Source organism: Tachypleus tridentatus, chromosome 3, assembly GCF_004210375.1.
Source record: "Tachypleus tridentatus isolate NWPU-2018 chromosome 3, ASM421037v1, whole genome shotgun sequence".
In the NCBI taxonomy this organism is placed as follows: domain Eukaryota; kingdom Metazoa; phylum Arthropoda; class Merostomata; order Xiphosura; family Limulidae; genus Tachypleus; species Tachypleus tridentatus.
This window is the reverse complement of record NC_134827.1, coordinates 65,524,690-65,542,445: the sequence shown is the minus strand read 5'-3', so window position 1 is coordinate 65,542,445 and position 17,756 is coordinate 65,524,690.

The following is a 17,756-nucleotide window of genomic DNA, read 5'->3' as shown; positions in this document are numbered from 1 at the left end:
TTAAAACATAGACCCTCTAAGAGATATCTTGAGTAAGCTTACAAACTATTTAAATTAATACCACTAAGTGTTCTTTGTTTCCAATGTGCCCTTCCTGCCACAGTTCTGTCTTTATGTAACGCCTCCTAGGAAGATATTTAAACACCAGGTTGAGTTTCATTGAATTCAGAGAATGTTCCGTATTTAGAATGTAATTTTTATTCAGGAAAAAAGGGGTATATTACGGAAACCCTATTGTTGCTTTTAGTTATAAATTTATGATACAATATTAAGCAGTCAAAAAATTACAATATACAATTTGTATCTGTTAACAGTATTTGCATGTTTGTTGTTAATTACAAAGCTACATAATTGGCTATCTGTGCTGTGCCCAACATGAGTATCAAAAACCAATTTATAGCAGTGCTGCTGAACCACTGTTTGGCGGTGCTGGGTTAACTCTGATTTAAAATGTTTTATAAGCTGAAATGTCATTGCTGTGTTTGTTTGTTTGTTTTTAATTTCGCGCAAAGCTACACGAGGGTTACCTGCGCTAGCCGTCCCTAATTTAGCAGTGTAAATTCAGTTTAGTTTTTAATTTCGCACAAAGCTACTCGAGGGCTATCTGTGCTAGCCGTCCCTAATTTAGCAGTACAAGCCCATAGGGAAGGCAGCTAGTCATCACCACCCATCGCCAACTCTTGGGCTACTCTTTTACCAACGAATAATGGGATTGACCGTCACATTATAACACCCTCACGACTGAAAGGGCGAACATGTATGGTGCGACCGGAATTCGAACCCGCTACCCTCAGATTACGGGTCGAACGCATTAACCAACCTGGCTGTTCCGAGCCTAGCAGTGTAAGACTAGAGGAAAGGCAGCTAGTCATTATAACCCACCGCCAACTCTTCAGCTACCCTTTTACCAACGAATAGTGAGATTGGCCGTCATATTATAAACGTCTCGACGGCTAAAAGGGCGAACATGTTTGGTGTGACGGGGATTCGAACCTACATTGCTATGAATCGATGAAAAAAATTCTGCAAAAACTAAAGTTTTCTCTCCGAACTATATTACAAATTCAGTTAGTGATCAAAAGTATTTATGTATGTGAAGTGTATTATCTATCTGAAGTGCATTATGTATCTGAAGTGTATTATGTATCTGAAGTGCATTATGTATCTGAAGTGTATTATGTATCTGAAGTGCATTATGTATCTGAAGTGCATTATGTATTGGAAGTGCATATTTAATTTTAAAATATTATTATTATAAAGTCACAAAAATAACTTTTCTTGCATGAAGAAATTCAGAGAAAAAAATTATATTTACAACGAAGATGAACTGTCAAAGTTAATTTAAAAATCTCTCTTTCCCACAAGACAGAAACTATCCAAGGACACTTTGTAATTACCCAAAAATAACACGAAACTGGAAATCATAAAATTACACAAAATTACTACAAGTTATCAAACTGATCTTTCAACGTCTGAGTAAAATAACTTTAGACAGCAATTATAAACAACTTTCAAAGTAAATATATGTCTATTTTTAAAGCAACTAGTAGGTAATTCTTCTAGTAACTATTGAGTAATTTTTTGTAGTAACTATTGGGTAAATTTTTCTAGTAGCTATTGAGTAATTCTTTCTAGTAACTATTAGGTAATTCTTCTAGTAACTATTGGGTAATTTTTTGTAGTGACTATTGGGTAAATTTTTCTAGTAGCTATTGGGTAATTCTTTCTAGTAACTGTTAGGTAATTCTTCTAGTAACTATTACGCAATTCTTTGTAGTAACTATTAGGTAATTCTTCTAGTAACTATTAGGTAATTCTTTGTAGTGACTATTAGGTAATTCTTTGTGGTAACTATTAGGTAATTTTTCTAGTAACTATTAGGTAATTCTTTATAGTAACTATTAGGCAATTCTTTTTAGTAACTATCAGGTAATTCTTGTAGTAACTATTAGGTAATTCTTTGCAGTAACTATTAGGTAATTCTTCTAGTAACTATTGAATAACGTTTTAAATGAAATATTAGGTAATTTTTAAACTAATTATTTTTTACTTTGATAAAACTCAACGTTGACAGAAACAGGAGATCAAGGAGTTTTTAAACTAATCAAATCTGAGTTCTATGAAGGTTGTTTTTATACCGGAGAGATAAGTTTGTAAGGAATCAAATATGAGTTCTATGAAGGTTGTTTTTATACCGGAGAGATAAGTTTGTAAAATAATCAAATCTGAGTTCTATGAAGGTTGTTTTTATACCGGAGAGATAAGTTTGTAAAGAATCAAATCTGAGTTCTATGAAGGTTGTTTTTATACCGGAGAGATAAGTTTGTAAAATAATCAAATCTGAGTTCTATGAAGGTTGTTTTTATACCGGAGAGATAAGTTTGTAAAATAATCAAACCTGAGTTCTATGAAGGTTGTTTTTATACCGGAGAGATAAGTTTGTAAAATAATCAAATCTGAGTTCTATGAAGGTTGTTTTTATACCGGAGAGATAAGTTTGTAAAATAATCAAATCTGAGTTCTATGAAGGTTGTTTTATACCGGAGAGATAAGTTTGTAAAATAATCAAATCTGAGTTCTATGAAGGTTGTTTTATACCGGAGAGATAAATTTGTAAAATAATCAAGTCTGAGTTCTATGAAGGTTGTTTTTATACCGGAGAGATAAGTTTGTAAAATAATCAAATCTGAGTTCTATGAAGGTTGTTTTTATACCGGAGAGATAAGTTTGTAAAATAATCAAGTCTGAGTTCTATGAAGGTTGTTTTTATACCGGAGAGATAAGTTTGTAAAATAATCAAATCTGAGTTCTATGAAGGTTGTTTTTATACCGGAGAGATAAGTTTGTAAAATAATCAAATCTAAGTTCTATGAAGGTTGTTTTTATACCGGAGAGATAAGTTTGTAAAATAATCAAATCTGAGTTCTATGAAGGTTGTTTTTATACCGGAGAGATAAGTTTGTAAAATAATCAAATCTGAGTTCTATGAAGGTTGTTTTTATACCGGAGAGATAAGTTTGTAAAGAATCGAACTGTCCTTGGATAACCCATTGCATGGCGGGAAAACCTACGGAAAGTAATGGAACAGGTAGCAAGCACGTGAAGTATTCAGTAGAGGTAGTGCGTTCTCGTAGAATCATTGGATTACTGAATAATTCATAAAGGATATAATTTTATTCGCTAGTTCAGAGATGTCACCCAGAATTTTAACAAGCCTATTTACAGTTCCTTATGATACACGCTGAAATATATCGAACATGTTAGCCATACTTGAAAATAATCCACTATATATTTTATTAACAAACTAAAACTGTTGTATTGTGATTTTATTAAAAATAATGCTTAACAACTGCCAAGAATATTGCTTTATTGTGACGACTACGTTATGGGAGTTTTAAAAAACATCTGGATTTACAATACATTTAAACTGGATTATGTGTTACAACTTTTAAATCATCTGTTCGCCACAATTATTTCTTGTTAAGCGCAAAATAGCTAAATGGGTTTTGCGAGTTTTGGCTCGGTGAAATTCGAACCCTAATTTTTCAGGTAGTTGAGGCGGAACCATCGCGAGGATCAAACCATGAGTTCTTACCATGTGGTTGGACACTGTTGTACAATTTTTAATGTGACCGGACGAAAATAAAATTCGTCCTAGTGACAAATTATTGAACTACATAACAGTCCACAACAGCTTTGAATGCTTAGAAGGTGAAACTGACTTCACTGTTTATATTTGTACTTGAACATTTTTCAAAGCTCATGGTTTGTCTTTATCTCGAGTGAACTCAAAAGCTTTCACAATGTTCTTCGCTGTTCACCATGACTTATTTTCATTGTTGTTACGCAAAGAATCTTCTAAGAGTTATGGTTTTATTTTTAAACAAATATACTTTAAAAGTAAGATTCGAAAATCAACTTTTCTATTTTTTCCATATGCATGGATTTCAATTTATGTTGGACTTTTTCTAACTGCTATATTTCCACTCATTGTTAGGACGTAGCAATATTATTTAACTGGGGTTTATGTGTTACTACAATAAACCTGGCGTTTCATCCCATTGTTTTGGACGTTCTTTAAAATTCTCTCTCTTACAAGCAAATAATAAAAATAGAACTATTATTAATATTAGTACAAGTCCTGCAATTGGAAATCTGTATTATTTTCTATCCTACCACAGAATACTTGGACGTTTAGCCATTTTTAACCAGTTCATAACGAGAAGTTAACGTTCTGTCTTTATATATCTTTGAACATAAATAAAACACAGAACCCAAATTTGGTCGTTCAATATGTAGAGAACTTGTCTCTTTATATACTAGTTACGGCCCGGCACGGACAAGCGCGTTAATGCGTGCGACTCGTAATCCGAAGGTTGGGGGTTCACATCCCTGTCACGCCAAACATGCTCGCCCTTTCATCCGTGGGGGCGTTATAATGTGACGGTCAATCCCACTATTCGTTGGTAAAAGAGTAGCCCAAGAGTTGGCGGTGGGTGGTGATGAGTAGCTGCCTTCCCTCTAGTCTTACACTGCTAAATTAGGGACGGCTAGCACAGATAGCCCTCGAGTAGCTTTGTGCGAAATTCCAAAACAAAGCAAACAAAATGGTTCCAAGTAAAAACAAACGTGACGTCATTAACGTAAAGAAATATGTGAGTCCTTCCGGTTGTAGAAAATTAGTGTATAATTTGTATGCTAACAGTACTAATAACAAAATCGGCTACAAAACGATCGTTAGGGATCTAAACTCAAAGTTTTCTGCTCCTTGTCCGCCATTTCTAAATACCCCAAATAATGAAATGTACAATAAAAAGACTTCGTGATATTATAGTAATATTCGGCATGTTCTAGTGTTAGAGCGTTTGTTGTGATGTTAGAATAGGATAATAATAACAATGTTTGATGTGATGTTAGAGTAGGATAATAATAACAATGTTTAATGTGATGTTAGAATAAGGATAATAATAACAATGTTTGTTGTGTTGTTAAAATAAAATAATAATAATAATTTTTAATGTGATGTTAGAATACCATAATAATAACAATGTTTGATGAGATGTTAGAATAAGGATAATAATAACAATGTTTGTTGTGATGATAAAATAAAATAAGAATTTTTGATGTGATGTTAGAATATCATAATAATAACAATGTTTGATGTGATGTTAGAATAAGGATAATAATAACAATTCTTGGTGTGATGTTAGAATAGGATAATAATAACAATGTTTCGTGTGATGTTAGAATAGGATAATAATAACAATGTTTGGTGTGATGTTAGAATAGGATAAAAATAAGTTACAATGTTTGGTGTGATGTTAGAATAGGATAATAATAAGTAACAATGTTTGGTGTGACGTTATAATAAAAACAATAATAACAATGTTTGGTGTGACGTTATAATAAAAACAATAATAACAATGTTTGGTGTGATGTTAGAATAGAGTAATAAGTCACAATGTTTAGTGTGATGTTAGAATAGGAAAATAATAATAATGTTTGATGAGATGTTAGAATATGATAATAATAACAATGTTTGATGTCATGATAGAATAAGGATAATAATAACGATATTTGATGTGATGTTAGAATAGGATATAAATAACAATGTTTTTTGCAATGTTAGAATACGGATGATAATAAGTCATATTGATTGGTGTGATGTTAGAATAGGATAATAATAAGTAACAATGTTTGGTGTGATGTTAGAATAGGATAATAATAACAATGTTTGGTGTGATGTTAGAACAGGATAATAATAACAATGTTTGGTGTGATGTTAGAATAGGATAATAATAACAATGTTTGGTGTGATGTTAGAACAGGATAATAATAACAATGTTTGGTGTGATGTTAGAATAGGATAATAATAACAATGTTTGATGTGATGTTAGAATAGGATAATAATAACAATGTTTGATGTGATGTTAAAATAGGATAATAATAACAATGTTTGATGTGATGTTAGAATAGGATAATAATAACAATGTTTGGTGTGATGTTAGAATAGGATAATAATAACAATGTTTGATGTGATGTTAGAATAGGATAATAATAACAATGTTTTTTCTGATGTTAGAATAAGAAATAATAAACAATGTTTGATGTGATGTTAGAATAGGATAATAATAACAATGTTTGATGTGATGTTAGAATAGGATAATAATAACAATGTTTGATGTGATGTTAGAATAGGATAATAATAATAACAATGTTTGATGTGATGTTAGAATAGGATAATAATAATAACAATGTTTGGTGTGATGTTAGAATAGGATAATAATAACAATGTTTGATGTGATGTTAGAATAGGATAATAATAACAATGTTTGGTGTGATGTTAGAATAGGATAATAATAACAATGTTTGATGTGATGTTAGAATAGGATAATAATAACAATGTTTGATGTGATGTTAGAATAGGATAATAATAACAATGTTTGGTGTGATGTTAGAATAGGATAATAATAACAATATTTTATGTGTTGTTATAATAAGAATAAGAATAATAACAATGTTTGATGTGATGTAAGAATAGGATAATAATAAGTCACAATGTTTGGTGTGATGTTAGAATAAGGATGATAACAAGTCACAATGTTTTGTGATGTAGAATAAGGATATCAGAACAAAGGATAATAATTAGTATCAATGTTTTGTGTGACGTTATAATAAAAACAATAAAAACAATATTTGGTGTGATGTTAGAATAAGATAATAAGTCACAATGTTTAGTGTGATTTTAGAATAGATAATAATAACAATAACAATTTTTTATGTGTTGTTATAATAAGGATAATAATAATAACAATGTTTGATGTGATGTTAGAATAGGATAATAATAACAATGTTTGATGTGATGTTAGAATAGGATAATAATAACAATGTTTGATGTCATGATAGAATAATGATATTAATAACGATATTTGATGTGATGCTAGAATAGGATTATAATAACAATGTTTTGTGTGATGTTAGAATAGGATAATAAGATACAATGTTTGGTGTGATGTTAGAATAGGATAATAATAACGATATTTTATGTTATGTTAGAATAGGATAAAAATAACAATGTTTGGTGTGATGTTAGAATAGGATAATAATAACAATGTTTGGTGTGATGTTAGAATAGGATAATAATAACAATAATTTATGTGTGTGTTATAGTAAGGAAAATAATAATAACAATGTTTGATGTGATGTTAGAATAGGATAATAATAACAATGTTTGATGTGATATTATAATAAGGATAATGATAAATAACAATGTTTGATGTGATGTTAGAATAGGATAATAATAAGAATTTTTATGTGATGCTAGAATATCATAATAATAACAATGTTTGATGTGATGTTAGAATAAGGATAATAATAACAATTTTTGGTGTGATGTTAGAATAGGATAATAATAACAATGTTTTGATGTGATGTTAGAATAGGATAATAATAGGATAAATAATAACAATGTTTGGTGTGATGTTAGAATAGGATAATAATAAAAATGTTAAGGATAATAATAACAATGTTTGATGTGATGTTAGAATAGGATAATAATAACAATGTTTGATGTGATGTTAGAATAGGATAATAATAACAATGTTTGGTGTGATGTTAGAATAGGATAATAATAATAACAATATTTTATGTGTTGTTATAGTAGGATAATAATAACAATGTTTGATGTGATGTTAGAATAGGATAATAATAACAATGATGTTAGAATAGGATAATAATAACAATGTTTGATGTGATGTTAGAATAGGATAATAATAACAATGTTTGATGTGATGTTAGAATAGGATAATAATAACAATGTTTGATGTGATGTTTAGGATAATAATAACAATGTTTGGTGTGATGTTAGAATAGGATAATAATAACAATGTTTTGATGTGATGTTAGAATAGGATAATAATAATAACAATGTTTTTGATGTTGTGATGTTAGAATAGGATAATAATAACAATGTTTTGTTTGTGTGATGTTAGAATAGGATAATAATAATAAAATGTTTGATGTGATGTTAGAATAGGATAATAATAACAATGTTTGATGTGATGTTAGAATAGGATAATAATAAGTCAACAATGTTTGGTGTGATGTTAGAATAGGATAATAATAACAATGTTTGGTGTGATGTTAGAATAGGATAATAGGATAAATAACAATGTTTGATGTGATGTTAGAATAGGATAATAATAAACAATGTTTGATGTGATGTTAGAATAGGATAATAATAACAATGTTTTGATGTGATGTTAGAATAGGATAATAATAATAACAATGTTTGATGTGATGTTAGAATAGGATAATAATAAACAATGTTTGATGTGATGTTAGAATAGGATAATAATAACAATGTTTGTTGTGATGTTAGAATAGGATAATAAACAATGTTTGATGTGATGTTAGAATAGGATAATAATAACAATGTTTGGTGTGATGTTAGAATAGGATAATAATAACAATGTTTGGTGTGATGTTAGAATAGGATAATAATAACAATGTTTGATGTGATGTTAGAATAGGATAATAATAACAATGTTTGATGTGATGTTAGAATAGGATAATAATAACAATGTATGATGTGATGTTAGAATAGGATAATAATAACAATGTTTTGTGATGTGATGTTAGAATAGGATAATAATAACAATGTTTGATGTGATGATGTTAGAATAGGATAATAATAACAATGTTTGATGTGATGTTAGAATAGGATAATAATAACAATAATAACAATGTTTGATGTGATGTTAGAATAGGATAATAATAACAATGTTTGATGTGATGTTAGAATAGGATAATAATAATAACAATGTTTGATGTGATGTTAGAATAGGATAATAATAACAATGTTTGGTGTGATGTTAGAATAGGATAATAATAACAATGTTTGGTGTGATGTTAGAATAGGATAATAATAACAATGTTTGATGTGATGTTAGAATAGGATAATAATAATAACAATGTTTGATGTGATGTTAGAATAGGATAATAATAACAATGTTTGATGTGATGTTAGAATAAGGATAATAATAACAATGTTTGATGTGATGTTAGAATAGGATAATAATAACAATGTTTGATGTCATGTTAGAATAAGGATAATAATAACAATGTTTGATGTGATGTTAGAATAGGATAATAATAACAATGTTTGATGTGATGTTAGAATAGGATAATAATAATAACAATGTTTGATGTGATGTTAGAATAGGATAATAATAACAATGTTTGATGTGATGTTAGAATAGGATAATAATAACAATAACAATGTTTGATGTTTGTGATGTTAGAATAGGATAATAATAACAATGTTTGATGTGATGTTAGAATAGGATAATAATAACAATGTTTGATGTGATGTTAGAATAGGATAATAATAACAATGTTTGATGTGATGTTAGAATAATAATAACAATGTTTGATGTGATGTTAGAATAGGATAATAATAACAATGTTTGGTGTGATGTTAGAATAGGATAATAATAACAATGTTTGATGTGATGTTAGAATAGGATAATAATAACAATGTTTGGAGTGATGCTAGAATAGGATAATAATAACAATATTTTATGTGATGTTAGAATAGAATAATCATAACAATTTTTGATGTGATATTAGAATAGGATAATAATAATAACAATGTTTGATGTGATGTTAGAATAGGATAATAATAACAATGTTTGATGTGTGATGTTAGAATAGGATAGAATAGGATAATAATAACAATGTTTGATGTGATGTTAGAATAGGATAATAATAACAATGTTTGATGTGATGTTAGAATAGGATAATAATAACAATAATAGAATAGGATAATAATAACAATGTTTTGTGATGTTAGAATAGGATGATGTTAGAATAGGATAATAATAACAATGTTTGATGTGATGTTTAGGAATAGATGTTAGAATAATAATAACAATGTTTGATGTGATGTTAGAATAGGATAATAATAACAAATGTTTAGGATAATAATAACAATGTTTGATGTGATGTTAGAATAGGATAATAATAATAAGGATAATAATAACAATGTTTGATGTGATGTTAGAATAGGATAATAATAACAATGTTTGATGTGATGTTAGAATAGGATAATAATAACAATGTTTGATGTGTGATGTTAGAATAGGATAATAATAACAATGTTTGATGTGATGTTAGAATAGGATAATAATAACAATGTTTGATGTGATGTTAGAATAGGATAATAATAATAATAAATGTTTGATGTGATGTTAGAATAGGATATAATAACAATGTTTGATGTGGAGAATAGGATAATAACAATGTTTGATGTGATGTTAGAATAGGATAATAATAACAATGTTTGATGTGATGTTAGAATAGGATAATAATAACAATGTTTTGTGATGTTAGAATAGGATAATAATAACAATGTTTGATGTGATGTAACAATGTTTAGAATAGGAATAATAATAATAACAATGTTTGATGTGATGTTAGAATAGGATAATAATAACAATGTTTGGTGTGATGTTAGAATAGGATAATAATAACAATGTTTTGTGATGTTAGAATGATAATAATTGATGTTAGAATATGTGATAGAATAATAATAACAATGTTTGATGTGATGTTAGAATAGGATAATAATAACAATGTTTGATGTGATGTTAGAATAGGATAATAATAACATAACAATGTTTGATGTGATGTTAGAATAGGATAATAATAACAATGTTTGATGTGATGTTAGAATAGGATAGAATAATAACAATGTTTGATGTGATGTTAGAATAGGATAATAATAACAATGTTTGATGTGATGTTAGAATAGGATAATAACAAGTAACAATGTTTGATGTGATGTTAGAATAGGATAATAATAACAATGTTTGATGTGATGTTAGAATAGGATAATAATAACAATGTTTGATGTGATGTTAGAATAGGATAATAATAACAATGTTTGATGTGATGTTAGAATAGGATAATAATAACAATGTTTGATGTGATGTTAGAATAGGATAATAATAACAATGTTTGATGTGATGTTAGAATAGGATAATAATAACAATGTTTGGTGTGATGTTAGAATAGGATAATAATAACAATGTTTGGTGTGATTTAGAATAGGTGTGATGTTAGAAATAATAATAACAATGTTTGATGTGATGTTAGAATAGGATAATAATAACAATGTTTGGTGTGATGTTAGAATAGGATAATAATAACAATGTTTGGTGTGATGTTAGAATATGATAATAATAACAATGTTTGATGTGATGCTAGAATATCATAATAATAACAATGTTTGATGTGATGTTAGAATAATAATAATTGATGTGATGTTAGAATAGGATAATAATAACAATGTTTGATGTGATGTTAGAATAGGATAATAATAACAATGTTTGATGTGATGTTAGAATAGGATAATAATAACAATGTTTGATGTGATGTTAGAATAGGATAATAATAACAATGTTTGGTGTGATGTTGAATAGGATAATAATAACAATAGGATAATAATAACAATGTTTGATGTGATGTTAGAATAGGATAATAATAACAATGTTTGATGTGATGTTAGAATAGGATAATAATAACAATGTTTGATGTGATGTTAGAATAGGATAATAATAACAATGTTTGATGTGATGTTAGAATAGGATATAATAATAACAATTTGATGTGATGTTAGAATAGGATAATAATAACAATGTTTGATGTGATGTTAGAATAGGATAATAATAACAATGTTTGATGTGATGTTAGAATAGGATAATAATAACAATGTTTTATGTGATGTTAGAATAGGATAATAATAACAAATGTGATGTTAGAATAGGATAATAATAACAATGTTTGGTGTGATGTTAGAATAGGATAATAATAACAATGTTTGATGTGATGTTAGAATAGGATAATAATAACAATGTTTGTGTGTGATGTTAGAATAGGATAATAATAACAATGTTTGGTGTGATGTTAGAATAGGATAATAATAACAATGTTTGATGTGATGTTAGAATAGGATAATAATAACAATGTTTGATGTGATGTTAGAATAGGATAATAATAACAATGTTTGATGTGATGTTAGAATAGAATAATAATAACAATGTTTGGTGTGATGTTAGAATAGGATAATAATAACAATGTTTGATGTGATGTTAGAATAGGATAATAATAACAATGTTTGATGTGATGTTAGAATAGGATAATAATAACAATGTTTGTGTGATGTTGAATGTTAGAACAATGTTTGGTGTGATGGATAATAATAACAATGTTTGGTGTGATGCTAGAATTGGAAAATAATAACAATGTTTGATGTGTGGGAAGAATAGGATAATAATAACAATGTTTGAAGTCATGTTAGAATAAGGATAATAATAACAATGTTTGATGTGATGTTAGAATAGGATAATAATAACAATGTTTGATGTGATGTTAGAATAGGATAATAATAACAATGTTTGATGTGATGTTAGAATAGGATAATAATAACAATGTTTGATGTGATGTTAGAATAGGATAATAATAACAATGTTTGATGTGATGTTAGAATAGGATAATAATAACAATGTTTGATGTGATGTTAGAATAGGATAATAATAACAATGTTTGATGTGATGTTAGAATAGGATAATAATAACAATGTTTGATGTGATGTTAGAATAGGATAATAATAACAATGTTTGATGTGATGTTAGAATAAGGATAATAATAACAATGTTTGATGTGATGTTAGAATAGGATAATAATAACAATGTTTGATGTGATGTTAGAATAGGATAATAATAAGTAACAATGTTTGATGTGATGTTAGAATAGGATAATAATAACAATGTTTGATGTGATGTTAGAATAGGATAATAATAACAATGTTTGTGTGATGTTAGAATAGGATAATAATAACAATGTTTTGGTGTGATGTTAGAATAGGATAATAATAACAATGTTTGATGTGATGTTAGAATAGGATAATAATAACAATGTTTGATGTGATGTTAGAATAGGATAATAATAACAATGATGTTAGAATAGGATAATAATAACAATGTTTGATGTAATATTAGAATAGGATAATAATAACAATGTTTGATGTGATGTTAGAATAGGATAATAATAATAACAAATGTGATGTTAGAATAGGATAATAATAGCAATGTTTGGTGTGTTGTTAAAATATGATAATAAAAACAATGTTTGATGTGAATTAGAATTAATAATAACAATGTGTGATGTTTAGAATAGGATAATAATAACAATGTTTGATGTGATGTTAGAATAGGATAATAATAACAATGTTTGGTGTGATGTTAGAATAGGATAATAATAACAATGTTTGATGTGATGTTAGAATAGGATAATAATAACAATGTTTGATGTGATGTTAGAATAGGATAATAATAACAATGTTTGATGTGATGTTAGAATAGGATAATAATAACAATGTTTGATGTGATGTTAGAATAGGATAATAATAACAATGTTTGATGTGATGTAGAATAGGAATAGGATGTTAGAATAATAATAACAATGTTTTTGATGAATGATGTTAGAATAGGATAATAATAACAATGTTTGATGTGATGTTAGAATAGGATAATAATAATAACAATGTTAATAACAATGTGATGTTAGAATAGGATAATAATAACAAATGTGATGTTAGAATAGGATAATAATAAGTAACAATGTTTGATGTGATTTAGAATGTTAGAATAGGATAATAATAACAATGTTTGATGTGATGTTAGAATAGGATAATAATAACAATGTTTGGTGTGATGTTAGAATAGGATAATAATAACAATGTTTGATGTGATGTTAGAATAGGATAATAATAACAAGTGTGATAGATAATATAAGTAACAAATGATGTTAGAATAGGATAATAACAATGTTTAACAATGTTTGATGTGATGTGATGTTAGAATAGGATAATAATAACAATGTTTGATGTGATGTTAGAATAGGATAATAATACAAACAATGTTTGATGTGATGTTAGAATAGGATAATAATAACAATGTTTGATGTGTGATGTTAGAATAGGATAATAATAACAATGTTTGATGTGATGTTAGAATAGGATAATAATAACAATGTTTGATGTGATGTTAGAATAGGATAATAATAATAACAATGTTTGGATAATGTGATGTTTAGAATAGAATAGGATAATAATAACAATGTTTGGTGTGATGTTAGAATAGGAATAGAATAGGATAATAATAACAATGTTTGATGTGATGTTAGAATAGGATAATAATAACAATGTTTGATGTGATGTTAGAATAGGATAATAATAACAATGTTTGATGTGATGTTAGAATAGGATAATAATAACAATGTTTGATGTGATGTTAGAATAGGATAATAATAACAATGTTTGATGTGATGTTAGAATAGGATAATAATAACAATGTTTGGTGTGATGTTAGAATAGGATAATAATAACAATGTTTGATGTGATGTTAGAATAGGATAATAATAACAATGTTTGATGTGATGTTAGAATAGGATAATAATAACAATGTTTGATGTGATGTTAGAATAGGATAATAATAACAATGTTTGATGTGATGTTAGAATAGGATAATAATAACAATGTTTTTTGTGATGTTAGAATAGGATAATAATAACAATGTTTGTGTGATGTTAGAATAGGATTGTTTGATGTGATGTTAGAATGATAATAATAACAATGTTTGATGTGATGGAATATGGATAATAATAACAATGTTTGATGTGATAATAGAATAGGAAAATAATAACAATGTTTGATGTGATGTTAGAATAGGATAATAATAACAATGTTTGATGTGATGTTAGAATAGGATAATAATAACAATGTTTGATGTGATGTTAGAATAGGATAATAATAACAATGTTTGGTGTGATGTTAGAATAGGATAATATAAATATGTTAGAATAGGTTAGAATAATAATAACAATGTTTGATGTGATGTTAGAATAGGATAATAATAACAATGTTTGGTGTGATGTTAGAATAGGATAATAATAACAATGTTTGATGTGATGTTAGAATAGATAATAATAACAATGTTTGATGTGATGTTAGAATAGGATAATATATTAACAATGTGATTTATGTGATGTTAGAATAGAATAGGATAATAACAATGTTTGGTGTGATGTTAGAATAGGATAATAATAACAATGTTTGGTGTGATGTTAGAATAGGATAATAATAACAATGTTTGATGTGATGTTAGAATAGGATAATAATAACAATGTTTGATGTGATGTTAGAATAGGATAATAATAACAATGTTTGATGTGATGTTAGAATAGGATAATAATAACAATGTTTGATGTGATGTTAGAATAGGATAATAATAACAATGTTTGATGTGATGTTAGAATAGAATAAATAATAAGAATTTTTATGTGATGCTAAAATATCATAATAATAACAATGTTTGATGTGATGTTAGAATAGGATAATAATAACAATGTTTGATGTGATGTTAGAATAGGATAATAATAACAATGTTTGGTGTGATGATTAGAATAGGATAATAATAACAATGTTTGGTGTGATGTTAGAATAGGATAATAATAACAATGTTTGGTGTGATGTTAGAATAGGATAATAATAACAATGTTTGATGTGATGTTAGAATAGGATAATAATAACAATGTTTTATGTGAAGTTAGAATAGGATAATAATAACAATAACAATGATTTAACAATGTTTGATGTGATGTTAGAATAGGATAATAATAACATGTTTGTTTGATGTGATGTTAGAATAGGATAATAATAACAATGTTTGATGTGATGTTAGAATAGGATAATAATAACAATGTTTGATGTGATGTTAGAATAGGATAATAATAACAATGTTTGATGTGATGTTAGAATAGGATAATAATAACAATGTTTGATGTGATGTTAGAATAGAATAATAATAATGTTTGATGTGATGTTAGAATAGGATAATAATAACAATGTTTGATGTGATGTTAGAATAGGATAATAATAACAATGTTTGATGTGATGTTAGAATAGGATAATAATAACAATGTTTGATGTGATGTTAGAATAGGATAATAATAACAATGTTTGATGTGATGTTAGAATAGGATAATAATAACAATGTTTGATGTGATGTTAGAATAGGATAATAATAACAATGTTAGAATAGGATAATAATAACAATGTTTGTGTGATGTTAGAATAGGATAATAATAACAATGTTTGATGTGATGTTAGAATAGGATAATAATAACAATGTTTGATGTGATGTTAGAATAGGATAATAATAACAATGTTTGGTGTGATGTTAGAATGTTAGAATAGGATAATAATAACAATGTTTGATGTGATGTTAGAATAGGATAATAATAACAATGTTTGATGTGATGTTAGAATAGGATAATAATAACAATGTTTGGTGTGATGTTAGAATAGGATAATAATAACAATGTTTGATGTGATGTTAGAATAGGATAATAATAACAATGTTTGATGTGATGTTAGAATAGGATAATAATAACAATGTTTGATGTGATGTTAGAATAGGATAATAATAACAATGTTTGGTGTGATGTTAGAATAGGATAATAATAACAATGTTTTGATGTGATGTTAGAATAGGATAATAATAACAATGTTTGATGTGATGTTAGAATAGGATAATAATAACAATGTTTGATGTGATGTTAGAATAGGATAATAATAACAATGTTTGGTGTGATGTTAGAATAGGATAATAATAACAATGTTTGGTGTGATGTTAGAATAGGATAATAATAACAATGTTTGGTGTGATGTTAGAATAATAATAATAACAATGTTTGATGTGATGTTAGAATAGGATAATAATAACAATGTTTGATGTGATGTTAGAATAGGATAATAATAACAATGTTTGATGTGATGTTAGAATAGGATAATAATAACAATGTTTGATGTGATGTTAGAATAGGATAATAATAACAATGTTTGATGTGATGTTAGAATAGGATAATAATAACAATGTTTGATGTGATGTTAGAATAGGATAATAATAACAATGTTTGATGTGATGAATAGGATAGAATAGGATAATAATAACAATGTTTGATGTGATGTTAGAATAGGATAATAATAACAATGTTTGATGTGATGTTAGAATAGGATAATAATAACAATGTTTGATGTGATGTTAGAATAGGATAATAATAACAATGTTTGATGTGATGTTAGAATAGGATATAATAATAACAATGTTTGATGTGATGTTAGAATAGGATAATAATAACAATGTTTGATGTGATGTTAGAATAGGATAATAATAACAATGTTTGATGTGATGTTAGAATAGGATAATAATAACAATGTTTGGTGTGATGTTAGAATAGGATATAATAATAATAATAACAATGTTTGATGTGATGTTAGAATAGGATAATAATAACAATGTTTGATGTGATGTTAGAATAGGATAATAATAACAATGTTTGGTGTGATGTTAGAATAGGATAATAATAACAATGTTTGATGTGATGTTAGAATAGGATAATAATAATAATAACAATGTTTGGTGTGATGTTAGAATAGGATAATAATAACAATGTTTGATGTGATGTTAGAATAGGATAATAATAACAATGTTTTTGATGTGATGTTAGAATAGGATAATAATAACAATGTTTTTGATGAATGATGTGATAGAATAGGATAATAATAACAATGTTTGATGTGATGTTAGAATAGGATAATAATAACAATGTTTGGTGTGATGTTAGAATAGGAT